The sequence below is a fragment of the Dreissena polymorpha genome, chromosome 7 (genome assembly GCF_020536995.1).
Source record: "Dreissena polymorpha isolate Duluth1 chromosome 7, UMN_Dpol_1.0, whole genome shotgun sequence".
NCBI classification, from domain to species: domain Eukaryota; kingdom Metazoa; phylum Mollusca; class Bivalvia; order Myida; family Dreissenidae; genus Dreissena; species Dreissena polymorpha.
In genome coordinates, this window is record NC_068361.1 from 16,660,763 (window position 1) to 16,676,718 (window position 15,956).

Below are 15,956 nucleotides of genomic sequence, written 5' to 3' on the forward strand. Positions count from 1 at the left end.
TTGTGGATGTGTTAATGTGAATGTGTTACCTTAAAATGTGCGATTGGACTTACTTAGTAAGTCTATTATATTAACTTATTTTATTAATTTATTTTAATATTTATCAACTTATTTCATTAATTTATTTTAATATTTATGACGCACTATTTGTTACGTGTGCGTATGTGTACAAAAAAGTTCCTTCGGTATCAAATGTAACCAGTACGTAACACGTTCTGTATTTCAGTTCGGTGTTATTCCAGTCATTGAGAATATTGTATTAATTTTAAACATGAGAATTTTCTGTTGGTTTTTATGAAACGTTTGTACCGAAGTTAATTTTTGTAATAATAATTTTCAGTTTACGGTTTTAATAGTTATGCAATATGTTTTCTTTACCGAGAGATTTCATTCATTGGCCTTAAGGTTCAATAGACCAGTTCATTGTTATTGTTTTGATTCCTGATTTTCGCGCATGCGCAATGCACTGGTAGTCAAAAGCATTGCTTACAGCTAACGCAAAGCATATGGATAACAAGACTTGTTTAGTCAATAAATCGAGAAGAAACTAAAAAAACAACACCTAAATAATATTTAAAAAATATAATTTTAAGTGCCAAAAGAATGCATTAACACACTTATTTGCATTTTAAAAGAACGCGTCATTAGCATCAAAGTAATTAAGATTGTCCGAAGACTGAACGACAGACAATTCGACACAACAAAGAGCTCTATGCATTAGCCGTATAATTATCTGCAGAAAAGCTTCAATAAAAATAATGATACATCTAATTATAAAATTTTAATTATCAATTGCATGCGTAAACTAGAGTAATAAAAAATTAGTGATAGAATTAAAATCGACATGCTGTAGTTAATTTGTAATATTGTCTACTTGCATTTCTTTTGAATAGTAGTAAAATTATGAAACTTTTCAGTATTGTTATAGTTTGGCAATTATAAAGTATTGGCAGAAATAGTTTGTTTTAATTTAAGCGTGACATTAAAAGTGTCCTTGTAGGCTTTACCAAATTGCATGTTAGTTGTTTATCAGACGTATAGAGAATACATGGTTGGTGCCGGGATGGAGAAAGTTTATCCGGTGAGGCTTAGAAAATGAAAATAAAGCTCGCCCTATTTTCCTTTTCGTGCCGAACCGGATAAACTTTCTCCATCCCGGCACCTACCATGTATTCTATTTATCCTGTTTCCACTTGATTTCATCTTAATTATAGTAATACGCAGTTATTAAACATCTCAAACTTGGTACAGTGCCTTTAAAACATGACCGTAGAACCGCCACTGAAAAGCGCTGCATGTACACAACAAAATAGTTCTTTGCTAAGGAAATTCATCAAACTTTATGCACGATTTAACAACAACAAAAAAGCATTTTGAAGTATGTAAGTCACAATGATAACTATAAGTCAACTATTTGAACAGTAAAATGTATGGAATAAACACACATTTTAAAACGAAACACTGTCAAGGTCAGTGCATATGTGTACACGGTTTACAGTCAAAACGGCCCCAGTCAAAACGGCCCCTAGTCAAAAATAGTCAAAACGGCACCACTTTGGTCAAAACGGCCCAAAAGACAGTTTTTAAGTTGGTCAAAACGGCCCCATTGTGTAACAAAGAACTTTGTACAATATAGTATTTATTTGAAGATATGCATGTTGAATAATCAAACATAACAATATTTGTTAAAAATAATAAGTATCAAATAGTTTATAATAATTGTCTAGAAAGAATGAAAACTTCGCATTCATCCGAGCAAAATAATTAAAGCACTTAGCAATTATTAAGTTGCTTTTCAGAGAGAAAATATTCATGGTGAAAAATGGTCAAATAATGCAAACACTGTTGGAAATAAATCTTCCTATGTCTTTTTAGTAGCGACCAGATTTGGGTCTTTTGATTAATCGCCGAATACGAACAGTACGAATTCAGAATTAATATAGCTCAATAGACATTTAAACGACATTTACATAAATGCAATATTATCTGCGTTGATTTTCACCATTTTTATTTATAAAGGCTTACTTTTCGTTGTCGACTCGACTCAGGTACTATTTAAACGTACCACGGCTACTCTTCAGAAGTATACTACAATGTACCCCGGGTACATAATCGTTGAATATTGAGCTACTTACGTTTGGGTTTTTTTTCAGCATGGTATATGAACTTGGAAAGCTTAAGAGCAAAATCTAATGTTATGTTTTATTAATGTAGCCATCGTTATCATAATCATCATCATCATCGTCGTCATCATCTTTATCATCAACCTGAGCATAACTATCATCATCATCAATAGCAGCATATATATGGAATGTTCTGACTGTAAACAACAGTAACTTATATAACAGTAACATTAACCTATATATACCAGATCCAAAACATTGTCTAACTACAACATGTTCGGTTTTAAGTGTTTGTGTAATCGCTATTCGTAAAAGATAAAACCTAATAGTTGTGTCAAGTTTATCCGCTTCATACGAGTTATCATTGTTTATACAATAGGCTTATATTGTTGTATTTAGCAATCTGTATTTCATATCAACTTGATATTGCTTGACCTATTTTAAAACCAGTTCTACTATAATAATTTTACCAATCTAATACCATTATTATCCGAGTCTTTGCGTTCGTCACGCCCCTTTCCTTTCTGTCTAACCGATAGACTAACTTAAAGGGGAAAATAGGTGTTATTAACCCGTTGCAATTGCTGCTAATGGGTTCCTTCTGAGGTTTAGAGTAATTATCATATAAAGCTAAGCAATAAATGTCAGCCGTTCGGGTGTACTTACACAAACAAGGTGACTGTACCAGTGTTTTAATATCTAAATATTCTTTTCGCGCTTTCGCACAGTTCCTGATTGTCACGAGAAGGATCTTCTTTCAGTCAGCTGTGCACGCACGCGTCTATGTTTCTTCAGGGGTCTTATGACTTTCACGGATACAGTTCAATTTAATGACACCATCCCGTATCAATGCACGAACCTTTTTTGCGAATTGGTAGTGACTAGAAACATGTGTGCTTTTCTGCAAACTTTTCTGGAAAAGGTTACAAGCAATACGTCATCACACAATAAGAAAATTTTAACACAGCATATTTTCATATATTCAACTTTTTTTCTTATTGATTTTAAAGACATTATAACTTTGGGGTAAGACCATGTGTTAATTGTGACATTCATCCCCGGTTAAAACGAATTTCACATAATCAGTTTGCACATTGTTGGGTTAATTTATTTTTTGGCAATTGATAAAAGAGTCCGTCTTTCTGTTAAGTTTCTCTCCTGCTGGTACAGTTTTATTGTGTGTTTATTTATCGTCTATAAACATGATTCTTAACTTTCAGTATCCTATATTCATGGACGTCTGCAAAAAGGCATTGTGAAGAGCTGCTAGGTGAACTACCAGCCTGATCAGTTAAAGTCACGCCAAAACGGCTAAAAAACCAACTCTCTAATCGCCAGGCCGAGGAGGCGGTATATTATTTCCTTTCAGTTTATTTTACGGAATCCAGATAGTGCGATCTATAATCTCGCCCTTCCTTTCTCAAGGGCGACAAACGATACACGATTTATTGCGTAACAATGTGTAGGTTGCCCAAAAGGCGATATATCATGTTAAATATATAGTTCGTCGCCGCGACTGTCGCGCAAATATCGTGTATCGCTTTGTGTCTCGTGTGTCGCCCTTGATGAAAGAAGGGCAAGATTATAGATGGCACTATCAGGAATCCGTAGTATTTAGCATATGACGATGATTAAATAATTGCATTCGTCAACATTACATACAATTAATTGAATAGGAACCTTTAACATGAAATGATAAACAAGTGCATTAAAGACATATGCAGTCAATGAAACCTACAGTTTTTATTGAACGCGTTAGTTTTTCCTTAAGTTTAACAGGAAATATTACAAAAAGTACATGTTTATTATTGTAGTTATCCATATACATTGTTAAAGATCAAACGCAGTTTTGAAACGAGCGTTTTAATACACACTCGCACTTTGCAATAAAATATTACCAGCCGTTATAGCTGCAAATTTCCTGTATTGCACACTTTTTGCAATCATATGAATGCAGATATGCTTATATTTTAATATGTTTTTTTATGAACGTTTTTGTACAATTAATAACTCCTGATTTACTATAAGGAACCTATGTTTGTGTTGCTTATATAAGTGTAAGTATACCATTGACATATTAACATTCCATAATGATATTAACTCATCTGTAATATTGTTTCTTGTATCTAACTGCAGAACTGTGTCAATGGCTGACCAAGGCATCAGACGTGATGAACCAGGAGAGGTCCCTAGACAGGTAAGTGTGTCCAGCAGTCACGCTTGGGTAAGACGGTCCAGTTTGTTTCCATAAAAACGATGATTAATTGTATTGATATATAAACACAGTCTATGGTTTAATATATTGCACTTATGATTGTTGATCATATTTTAAACTTATGATTATGTTATTGCTGACTACTTTTTATCGCATCACATAATGTTAATTTTATTCAAATTCTTTTGTTGGACATACATAACCACGAAGACGGAAACGTACGATTTCATTTCGTTTTTTAACATTCACTTACGCTGATATGAATCAATAGGAGTTTATATCAGTCAGTTTGGACATTCGTTATATTACTCTTGAACAGGTATGTGACCATGTTCGGTTATATCGAATCACATGCAACAACACAAACACTTCAATACGAATATGTATATATTTTAAGGGAAAAAGCTAGATAAACAAACAAATCGCATTTTACAAATGATGAGCCCGAGATTTTATGACGTCTTGAGTAATATGTCATCAAACTGCCAATTCATTCCCGCTAAAGGAATGAACAGTCGTAATATTGTATTATTATTTCTACTCTGCACCATTAAAAGATTGGGTTGGCAAGGCTCGCCGTTATTATGTTTCTAAGCCTCACTTACATGTGACAGTAGCCTGATATTCGCTACACATGTATATCACTTTGTATAGAAATAATTTAAACTTATTTCAGTTTCAAAATGAACAAGCCTCTGCTGAGACTTCTACTTTAATGAATGTTCTGGGTTATGGGCCTCACATCCAACAGGCTCGTATAGAAGCATACAAGGCTTGGGACAGGCATATGACTGCAAAGGCGCGTGGTACTGCAACGTTGATCACCACGGGTAGCAAGGCTGAGGGTCTGACCAGCTATCTGGAGAGCGATGTAGACGTGTTGTTTGTTACAGAAAGTGTCATCTGTTTAGAAGATGGTGTTGATTCAAGTAGCGTTCCTGTGGAGAAAACCATATTTAGATCCTGCAGTCGTATTAGTTACTCCGGACACTGTAGACTGCTACTTGAAACATACGGTACAGCTGTTCATAGAATAGTGTACAACGCCTTGTGTGATGATGGATTTGGTCGCGGACTATTAAGCAGCGACTTATATGTTAATCAGTGGTTGAACGTTAAAAAGAGGGAAGGCACAGAAGACATAGTACAACATGAGCGTGCTGGACCTTCAACGCCAGAAACAATTGATGGTCGTGAATGCGATACCGTGCATGCGCTACATTTTTACTGCCCCAGCATCCTAACAAGATGGGCGGCAAGACATCGCTACTGGCCATCAGCTGACGTCGTTAGGGAGGTTGTATCACTTGGAGCATTTGTTTCTCCTGTTGGGGTTAAAGGCAGCGATTACGAACATGTTGAATGGAGAATGTGTTTTAACACCGGGGAAAACGTACTGATAAATAATCTTAACGACACTCAGGTTAAATTATATGTGCTATTAAAAATGGTGAAGAAAGATGTATTACAACCGCAAAAGAAGGAGGTGACATCGTTCACGGTTAAAAACATTGTATTATGGATAGCAGAAAATAACCCGCACTCATTGTTTCATGAAAGAAGTCTGTTTCACTGGCTTCATGAAGGATTATATGCGCTAAGAGTTGCTATAGATACGAAAGAGCTGCCTTATTACATGATCCCAGGGCGAAATCTGATGGCAGCCTGCGCTCTGGATCATGAGCAGAAACGTTCTTGGATAGCTACTATTGATGAAATGATGACCGAAGGTCCCCGCATGATATTGAGACTACCGAAGATACGACAAGCTATTAATGCTCACCCTGAGCCACTACGATGGTTCAGCGGGAGGAAAATAGAGATGGAGATGCTGGAGCTGATATACAGGAACAGACGTGCCCTCGGCGTGGATGAAGACACGGATGTTATTATGCAGGCAATAAACAGTCGTCAGTGGGAGATTTTGAGGGAGGTTGTGATGAGGATGATTATGGAAGGGGGTCGAGTAAATGATCTACGGAATGTATGGAGTAGCATGTTCATGTAGAACGATTACACATATCAACAGCCATTTGACTTGCACTTGAAATTTACATATATAGATGTAAGGAGGTATCGTCTGTTGGTAATTAATTGTTGGATAAAGATGGAGTTGCTGTGGCTGATATGCATGAACAGAATGGCCCTCGGCATGGATAGAGAGACGGATGTTATTATGCAGGCGGTACGCAGACGTCAGAGTGAGATTGGTATGGACGTTATTATGAATATGATGATGGAAGGGGGTCGAGTAAATAATCATCGTAATGTATGGACAAGTATGATGATGTAAACAAATACACTTATCAAAAGCCATTTGACTTGCAACTGTAACACACATGTATAGATAAGGGGTTGTCGTCTGTTGGTGATTGTTATTTATTGTGTGGAAGAATACTATGGAAATGTAATCTTCGTTAAGAAAACTGTTCATATAAACGTTTGAAAATTGTTGTATTAATCCTATGATGCCTTTGAAGCGACGAAATGATGATGATTTGCTGATTAAAAACTTTGATCACATTTTTCGATAACAAAATTGTTAAATAGGTGCGCTCACGTACAGTCAGATCCCCATGTTTAATGTTATCAAGGGTCTTAAAATATATCTATATATATATTTGTGTTATGCTTGACATGCGTCCATGTACGAGTTGTATCCCAATGAACATTAAGTTAATGTGAAAGCAGGTTTAATATGTATGACGATATAATAGAACAACACGCGAACACTTCTCCATTAAGTATACAGATGTGTTTCGTGCCTACTTATTGAAAGTATTTTTGGAAACAATTATCGATAGATCTATTACAAAACGATGCATCCTTGGTCCATGCTATAAAGTAGCTTGTACGTCATGACGATATTCATTTTAAGGTTAAATAGTTCATTTTATGTGTCTTGTTCTGAGAAAACTGGGCTTAATTCATGTGCGTAAAGTGTCGTCCCAGATTAGCCTGTGCAGTCCGCACAGGCTAATCAGGGACGACACTTTCCGCCTAATCTTGATTTTCGGTAAGGAGGGACTTCCTTGAAACTAAAAATACATAAAAAGCGGAAAGTGTCGTCCCTGATTAGCCTGTGCAGACTGCACAGGCTAATCTGGGACGGCACTTTACGCACAAGCATTAAGCCCAGTTTTCTCAAAACAAGACACATATTTTTTTGTTATTGAAAAGGCTTGTGTTTTGGAAAAGACTCGTTGATCAAACGTCCTCAAATTTATTTAGTTAAGATATTGCTTTATCTGTCAACCTGTAATGCTACTGTCGCGATACGATTTTATATATGTAACTGCTGAATTGTAATAGTTTTGTTCTTGCTGCTGTAACAGTATGTCTTACACAACTGTTGTCTTTGTATGTGCCAAATATTAAATATGATCATGTTATTGTATAAGAAAATGTATTATTATAGTGTTCAATTAAACGGTATATGTGGTGCAGTTATTGCGTCCGCTTGAAAATCATTTACGCAAATTTGCTTTGAATTTAATAATACACTTTGTATAATTGTCCTTTTTACTCTTTTTGCTTTGAAAGCTTAATTGTTTCAGTTTATGTTTAAAACTATTTATTTATTTACATGTGAATAAAATATTGTTTTATATCTTTGTCATGAATATCGTGTTTGATCTGGAACTGGGGGTCTTAGGTCAGCGTTTAAGAGACGTGCGAACAAATTGCTACCCAGGACATCCACGCTTCCTCTATTGCCACCTGTTGACATTCTGCCCGCGTTTAAGAGACGTGCGAACAAATTGCTACCCAGGACATCCACGCTTCCTCTATTGCGACTTGTTGACATGCTGTCCGTGTTTGGTAAATCCGGGAAAATGGACAAAGTAAGCGAATAGACATCATCTTCGCGAATATTCAACAAACGTATATGATGATACTTTCATTGAGCCTTCATATCAATTGACATTTGAAGAGCGGGCTTACTAGTATTTTCTGTACGTATATTTTGCTTAAAACATTCTTTATGTTCATATTTATTTTACGTTGTTATTCATTTGCCGCATTAGCCATTTGTTTTATGCCTCTTAAATGTTTTGTCTATGATTCCAAAATGCAGACGTTAAATCATGTTTTATTATTATGCTTAAATTAAGCTAACATCACCAGCAATACGTTGTCAAATAAGACTTTGAAATTATCAACTACTATTTACCTTGAATATCTTCGACTGATGTTTTGGTGGTATAACAATATCATTACAATTACTGTTAAAACCACTTACCAGTGAGGAACGCGAATATACATAAAAGTGAACTCCTCTGTTTTGAGGTTGTTCGGATTGGCGGTGTTTTTCAATAAATGAATGAGTAAACAAATGAATGTTCGAGAGTGCATGAATGAGTATGCATGCATATTGTATGAATAGTTACAGAATATATGAAATAATGACCCTCTTTTGAATACTAGGATTTTGGTACTATATAACGTCCCGCCCTCGACTGACATGGTCCCCCACGCCTGTTATCATTGAATCAATTTAACTCTTTCTCTATGGAACATATTTGTGGAATCAAAGACTGAACCGGCAAATTTTCGCCGATGATAACCACTTGTTTACACTGTTTAACACTTGTTTAACATTGTATTCGTAACAATCAATCTCAAATGCAAGCAATCATTTTAACAACAAAAATGTGATAATCGCCTGAAAATAATTCATTAAGTAATTTATTTATCCGACATCGGCAAAGCGGGATCGTTTACCATACACGCGCGGCCATTTTAACAGGTATGCGCTGGTAGCTAACCACGTGACCCCGTCGCGAGATGTTTACGGGAAAGCGGTTGGTTTCCCATCCTGGTATTATACGCCTTTGCTCCACACAAGCACGTGTTCTTGATCGACGACTTGCAGAAGATTGGTGACACCATTGCTGGGAGAAATCTTGGTGCTTTACGTTCTATGATAACCACCAGTTTAAAACACAAATAAATTGCCGTTGCTTATGCCAATAATTATGCCAAACACAATTGTTGAACAAATTACACTAGCTCCGGGTTCTTAAAGGTTTTAAAGTCTTGCAATTGAACTCCACAAAGCCATTAAAGCACAACATGACCCTGGTATAATTAATGTTGTAACCAATTATGTTTTAAGGTTTGATGTATTTAGAATATTATTTTTAAGAATCGAATAGCATTTGACTGCAGTTCATTTATGAAATTTACTTGACAGTTTACACACCCTTCTAAAAGATCTTCAGAAAAGTAATATTCAGTTTTTATTATGACCGGTTCAACACATAAAAAATGTATGCTGTAATTTAAACACCCTACGGACAGCAACAGACTTCTATCTGCGTTTCGAATTAAACAGTAACGAGTTGAATTTTATACATAGCGAAATCGCGAAGTGAAATAAAACAGGTCACGTGTTACGATAATCATATCAGAATGCATAGTTTTCGTGAAGTAAACCAACATGTTGTATTTATAATATACTAACCCGAATTGATTTCGGCATTATTCATTTGAATTGTCCTGTTTGTTTGTCACTCGATACGACACGTGTAATTTTAATAATCGTCTTCTCTATGATGTCTATGTTAATTTGCTGTGTGACCTGTTGCGATCCCATGATCAGTATTCGCCTATAATGCTAGAACATTTTGAACTTCAGATTTTGGAGAGTGCGGTAAGTAAACGTACCTGAATATACATACGATGACGCCGTCAAGGTAAACCCATGAGCATTTGAGAAATACAATACAAATGGGTTCATATAAATCATACATTTTTCATTGACAGTTAACTGTTTATAAAAATAAGCCTAATTAAAATCGGGGAAATAATAGTGTCAGCAGTTTTAACAACGTAAAAGTTTCTGTAAACAACGCCAGTAAGGAATCTATTTGCGTAGGCTGAGTGCTAATGTATTTTTACTAGTTATCCATAGTTATCTGTAATAATGTGTCTTGACATATCTTTCCAAGATTGATAACCAGCAAGATTGCAGTAAGCACTTCTGAATTATGGCCCTTGAATTATAAAAATGATCATATTAACCCATTTATGCCTAGCGTCTAGAAAAAAAGGCCTTTGCAAACAGCATAGACCCAGATGAGACGCCGCATAATGCGGCGTCTCATCAGGGTCTGCGCTGTTTGCTTAAAGGAATTTCTGTAAGAAATAGTCTAAATATAGAAATAAATATACTAGACATCTCTAATTTTGGAAATAAATTGATCCAATTTAGAAGGATGGAAGAGTCCACTAGGCATAAATGGGTTAACCTTTTCCAATCTCTTGCGCAAACAGCGCATATGATATGATAATAAAACTTTGTGATAATCTAATATAATCTTTTCCCAGATTGATAATTATGAAACGCTTCTGAACTATGGCCATTGAAGTATAAAAATTGACCAAATTTACCTTGTTTTCAGTGTAATTCAACTCGGTTTTCCACATATCATCATCAAACTAGGACACAATATTTGTGGGCAGTAAATCTCTGCAAAGGACAATAACCAGGAAGATCGCTCGAAGCACTTTTCATTAATGGCCCTTGAATAAACTTAATGTGTTCAAATGAATGTTCTTCGTTATCTAACTCAAATATGTTTAATCTAATAATCATCAAACTTGATATTGTAACCCAGACATTTAAATTTGCGTATTTTGTGACAAGTACATGTATACACTCTTTTTGATAAAGTATACGTAATCAGCATAATAACTTCAGCATTTTCTTCTTTGAAATGACAAGGTTCAGATGTGAAATATTTAAAAAATCACATCATATAGTAATTCTCTTCCATGTATTTTTTCATATGATGCACCATGCAATGAGAGATATCAACGAATTTCCGAAAAGATACAGATGTAGCATCATTACATAACGTTTTCTCTCAATTTATGTTTAAAACTTTTACTATGGTGAGCTACCTAGGGCAATGTTGCCCTTGCTATCACCATTTAAGTCTACATTATACCTTATCTGGGACGACATTACGCACATGCATTAACCCTTTCAGTGCAGGAACCGAATTTTGAAGGCCTTTGCAAACAGTTTGGATCCAGATGAGACGCCACAAAACGTGGCGTCTCATCAGGATCCAAACTGTTTGCTACTCTGATAGTATTCTTTGAAAAAAATCGAAGAAAATGCTAATTTTAGAAATTCAGCAGACGACATTTTAGCAGAAGACAAATTTCCCAGCATGCAAAGGGTTAAGCTCCGTTTTCCCAGAACGTGGATCGTATAACTACATGTAAATGATAATAACCTCGGATCTGTCAAGCCGAAATGTTAGCACTCGTGAACATTAATCTCGAAAGCCTTCTAGAATATTGAGTTGCGCGATTTCAATGCTTTTGCATAATTTGAAACACAATTCAGAATGACAAATAGTAATTATCGCTAATATTGCTCATTGGTTTCTTTCATTAATTATTAATGAGTGCAATGCAATATGATTCGTAGAGCAACATTCAATCAACACATTCAACAGAGTTCCGAAATGCATGCACTTGTGGAGATTTCATAGCCTTTTTCATCGTGATCCGATGAAGAATATCAACACAAGATTGCTGTACAACCACAGCGTAGAGGTATGAGCGGTTTCGAGCATAGCTGTATCATACCATTATTGACTTATTAACAAGTGATGACGGTCAAATACTGTTATGATTTTAAGTCGATAGTTTTATACTAAAATTGACTTAAAAACATGTATTTAAAATTCAATTATGTAGAAAATAACACATGAGCATACAATAAGAAAAGGTTACAAACTGGAAATCGAACCCGACCTGGAAGGTGAAATATCTTACACTATTTTACTTTTGAACGCAGTGCCTACCGTTAAACGAGAGGTCTCACTTGAATTGGAAATGACGATGATGATGATGATGATGATGATGATGATGATGATGATGATGATGATGATGATGATGATGATGATGGTGGTGATGATGCTGCTGCTGCTGATGATGATGATGATGATGATGATTATGATTATGATGATGATGATGATTATGATGATGATGATTATGATGATCACGATGACGATGAGCATGATGATTTCTTGTAGAAAAGTAAGTGATGAAGAATGTGTTTAATAACCTGTTGACATTGTATATGATACCCTTCGTTCGCACTCAAATATTTACAGTAAGATTGTAAAACGCCACTGGGAATTTATGGATCTTCGTAGGAAATTGAGCGCACACGCGTTGAATAACCATCGTTTCATCTTTGATAGATATTCATATGATATATTTTTGTTTCTCGTTTTGTCGCGTGGAGAATACATCGTTAAAAATTGAGGCTATATAATTCACTATCTACCGGTATAAGGCTTTGAACTGGAGTACAAACTAATAATTACGGCTTCAATATTCATGAGCTTTCTGTGATATGGTAAGGAACAGAGAGTCCATGAATATTTCACGGATCTACCGGGGTTTGTCTGATTTAGATCATTTAAAAGTGTTTATTTGAGCTGGATATTGAATGTACGAATCCAACAGCTGATTAACCCTTCCTCTCTCAGAAGCAAAGTGAAAATGGCTATGTGTAAACAGCATAAAACCAGAACAGCCTGTGAGTTACTCGCAGTCTGTTCAGGTTTAATGCTGTTTGCTGCTCATCAGTATCTCAGGGTTGGAAATGAAGCCTTTAAAACTTGAATTCAGTAAGAAAGGTCTTCATTACATTTAACTTTCTAAGGAAATTAAAATGCGTGAAAATACGTATCTAAGGGATAAAAACTGATTAAGAACACGGGCTGTACCCATATAATCCTATCGCACTTGATAAGCCCGAACGCAAAAATGGCTGAAATAGAGGCTGAGCGAGATCCACCAGCCGTTAAATAGGAGTTGAAAACGCAAGCTTTATGACGTTCGTAAGGAGTTAGAGACGTACGGACGAACAAGTTCAGAGCCTAATGCCTCCATGACAAGTATTATGTCCACACCGTAGCGGCATAACAGTGTACATCATGGATGTTATAGTGAGGGTCAAATGAGCTCGATGAAGATCAACATCATCTTGTTTAGACTACCGTGCAATAGTTAAAAAATCCTGAATGCGTTTCCACTATTCCAAGAATTAGCATCATCTGCGAACAGTGATACGATCAGTTCAATCACAAACGTGTACATCTACAATGCCAAACCTGACTGAAGTTTTTTTCTAATCAAGTCATGTCCATATAGATAGTTCCGGTCTATATTGTATGATACCAAAACGTCAAGTTTTAAAGAGACTATAGCCTACTTATCACTCTTCAAACACAATTACTCTAGGACAGGGTTTTAAAGGGGCTTCTTGAAAGATTTTTGTATTTTTTAAAATATCTGTAAATTACTTTCTAACAAAACTGTAATATTAAGAACAATTTGAATTTAATTAAAATAACAAGAACAAAAGACATAAAATGTGACTACGCTATGGATCGAACCTGGGACCTCTAGAAGCAAACGTTTGCCCTTTCCCGTAGGGAATATTGTGTCCGCCTACCGACCGGGGTCACGGGTTCGACCCTCACTGTCGGAGTTTTCTTTTAATCTCACCCTAAGTACTGATTCTACCCAAGAAATGTACACTAGAGCGTTTCAATAAGCCCTTAGCTGTCGATGAAATCGAGATAAATTAAACAGCTATAAACTAAACTAGCATATAAATCATTGCCAGTTCAAATTTGACCGTCAAGCGATGTTCTTTTCCAGTTAGCATTTCTAAGGACTGACTCGTGTCCCCGAGGGTACGCACGTTCCGATGAAGGACAACACATTTAATTTCCATGCTTAAAGTGTTCCTGCATAATTAATGATAAGCTCGCTGTAGGACAGCCGGAAGATAGATCGACCTGTCACCGCATCCGTTCCGCATTATGATTTTCGTATATATTATTTAAGAGAATTTAATTGGTTCCAATGACTTCAGGCATGTTTCTTCCATATAGTAATGGTTACGTTTCGTATTTCGGAAACATTATATTGCACCGTCGGTTTATGTAAAATTAATAAAGATAACATATTACGTATGAGCGTTTGAGCAAGACATTATGCTGTTCCATATAGAAATTCAACAATTGAACAAACTTTGTTTTAACCTAGTTGTATTTTTGTTTACTGCATCACGCTTGACTTCTTTTATATTCAAGAGTATATCGTGATGCACTATAGAATTCCCAAATTCTTGGAGCACATTGGCAAAAGCTTATATGCATAAATTTACTATTATTCCTTAATGCCGTCCAAATTCGTTTTACAGTTATGTCGTATCGTTTATTACTAAATTGATGATATGTTTCCTTTAATAGTTTTTAGCAATCTTCAAAGCGCCCATGTGAATTATCACCACATTTGAATGCACAAATTACCTTAAGGGTGCTATAAGGGGTCAGAGCTGTGGATTACTCCTTGCTTTAAAAGAATTCGGTTGTTGTTAGTTTCATCGCGTGGTGCAGTTTTGCCATATAACTGCACTTCATGGACACTTTATGAACCCTTTGCATGCTGGGAAATTTGTCGTCTGCTAAAATGTCGTCTGCTGAATTTCTAAAGTTATAATTTTCTTCGACTTTTTTCCAAAGAATACTATCAGAATAGCAAACAGATTGGATCCTGATGAGACGCCACGTTCTGTGGCGTCTCATCTGGATCCAAACTGTTTGCAAAGGCCTTTAAAATTCGGTTCCAGCGCTGAAAGGGTTTACAAAAATGTTAACGACAACCTTCACGTATTACTGAATAAGTCATGAAGAAATATTCTATAGAAAGTAGCTGTAATTGCGTTGGTAATCTGATGTCATCTGACGTACTGACAATCCGTTTTCTTTACAGAAAACACCTATCTGGCATTTTCCGTTGGATCACGTAACAATATAATTGAATATTAGTCTATCAATTATTAAGCGAGTTAAATTGATTGGGCCTATGTTCTTTGAATCGTTAAGTCGCGTATAAATAATAACAATAATTTCTTATAAGTAACGAATGAGTGACTGGAACGAGGTAAAGGCAACAGTGGAGGCCCGTCTTGGAGTGACGTCACAGCTACAAGTATAATACTCATATTAATGATGATGATGATGATGATGATGACCACGATATTTTATAATAATTACGTCGATGTCGACGACGACGATGAGGATGATTTTGTTGAAATTGTTATTATCGTTTTTTTATTTCTATATTTATTTAAATACATTATTTTATCAGAAAAAAACAGAACATTATACGTTCAATTTAAACATTTATAGCTCATTATCATTACTACTAAAACATATTTTATAATGACAATAACATGCGTTTGCAATCAATATAAAGAATGCATCATGTCGTATTTAGATCAAATGAAATAAACAGTATCAAATATCAAATAATTTGCGTGAGAATCACACGGTTAACCTTTGCACTAACACAATGATGACATAGTGTCAAAATTGCAATAAAAAATATAATATTGTGCATTTGTTTTCTTTGTGATGGAAAAAAACCTTAACTTGTATTACATATATAAGATATTTTATCGCATTAAAAGGAATTTGAAACAAAACACGGAGAGTTGTTTTAGTACTTTTTTGTTTAAACTATTTAGTAGCTCAATAAACTTGAACATCTTCGGGCGGTATCTAAAAAAC

General features: G+C 35.4%; 1 protein-coding gene across 6 annotated transcripts in view; it reads left to right on the plus strand.

The window, feature by feature from the left end:
* Positions 1-15,956, plus strand: part of LOC127839152 (uncharacterized) — a 158,239-nt gene that overhangs the window by 3,883 nt on the left and 138,400 nt on the right. The window contains exon 3 of one of the 6 annotated variants that reach the window (XM_052367391.1): positions 3,344-3,393. The exons of the other annotated variants lie outside the window; for them this stretch is intronic. The gene's annotated coding sequence lies outside the window, so the exon portion shown is untranslated. The remainder of the gene's footprint in view (positions 1-3,343; positions 3,394-15,956) is intronic. 6 annotated transcript variants of the gene reach the window in all.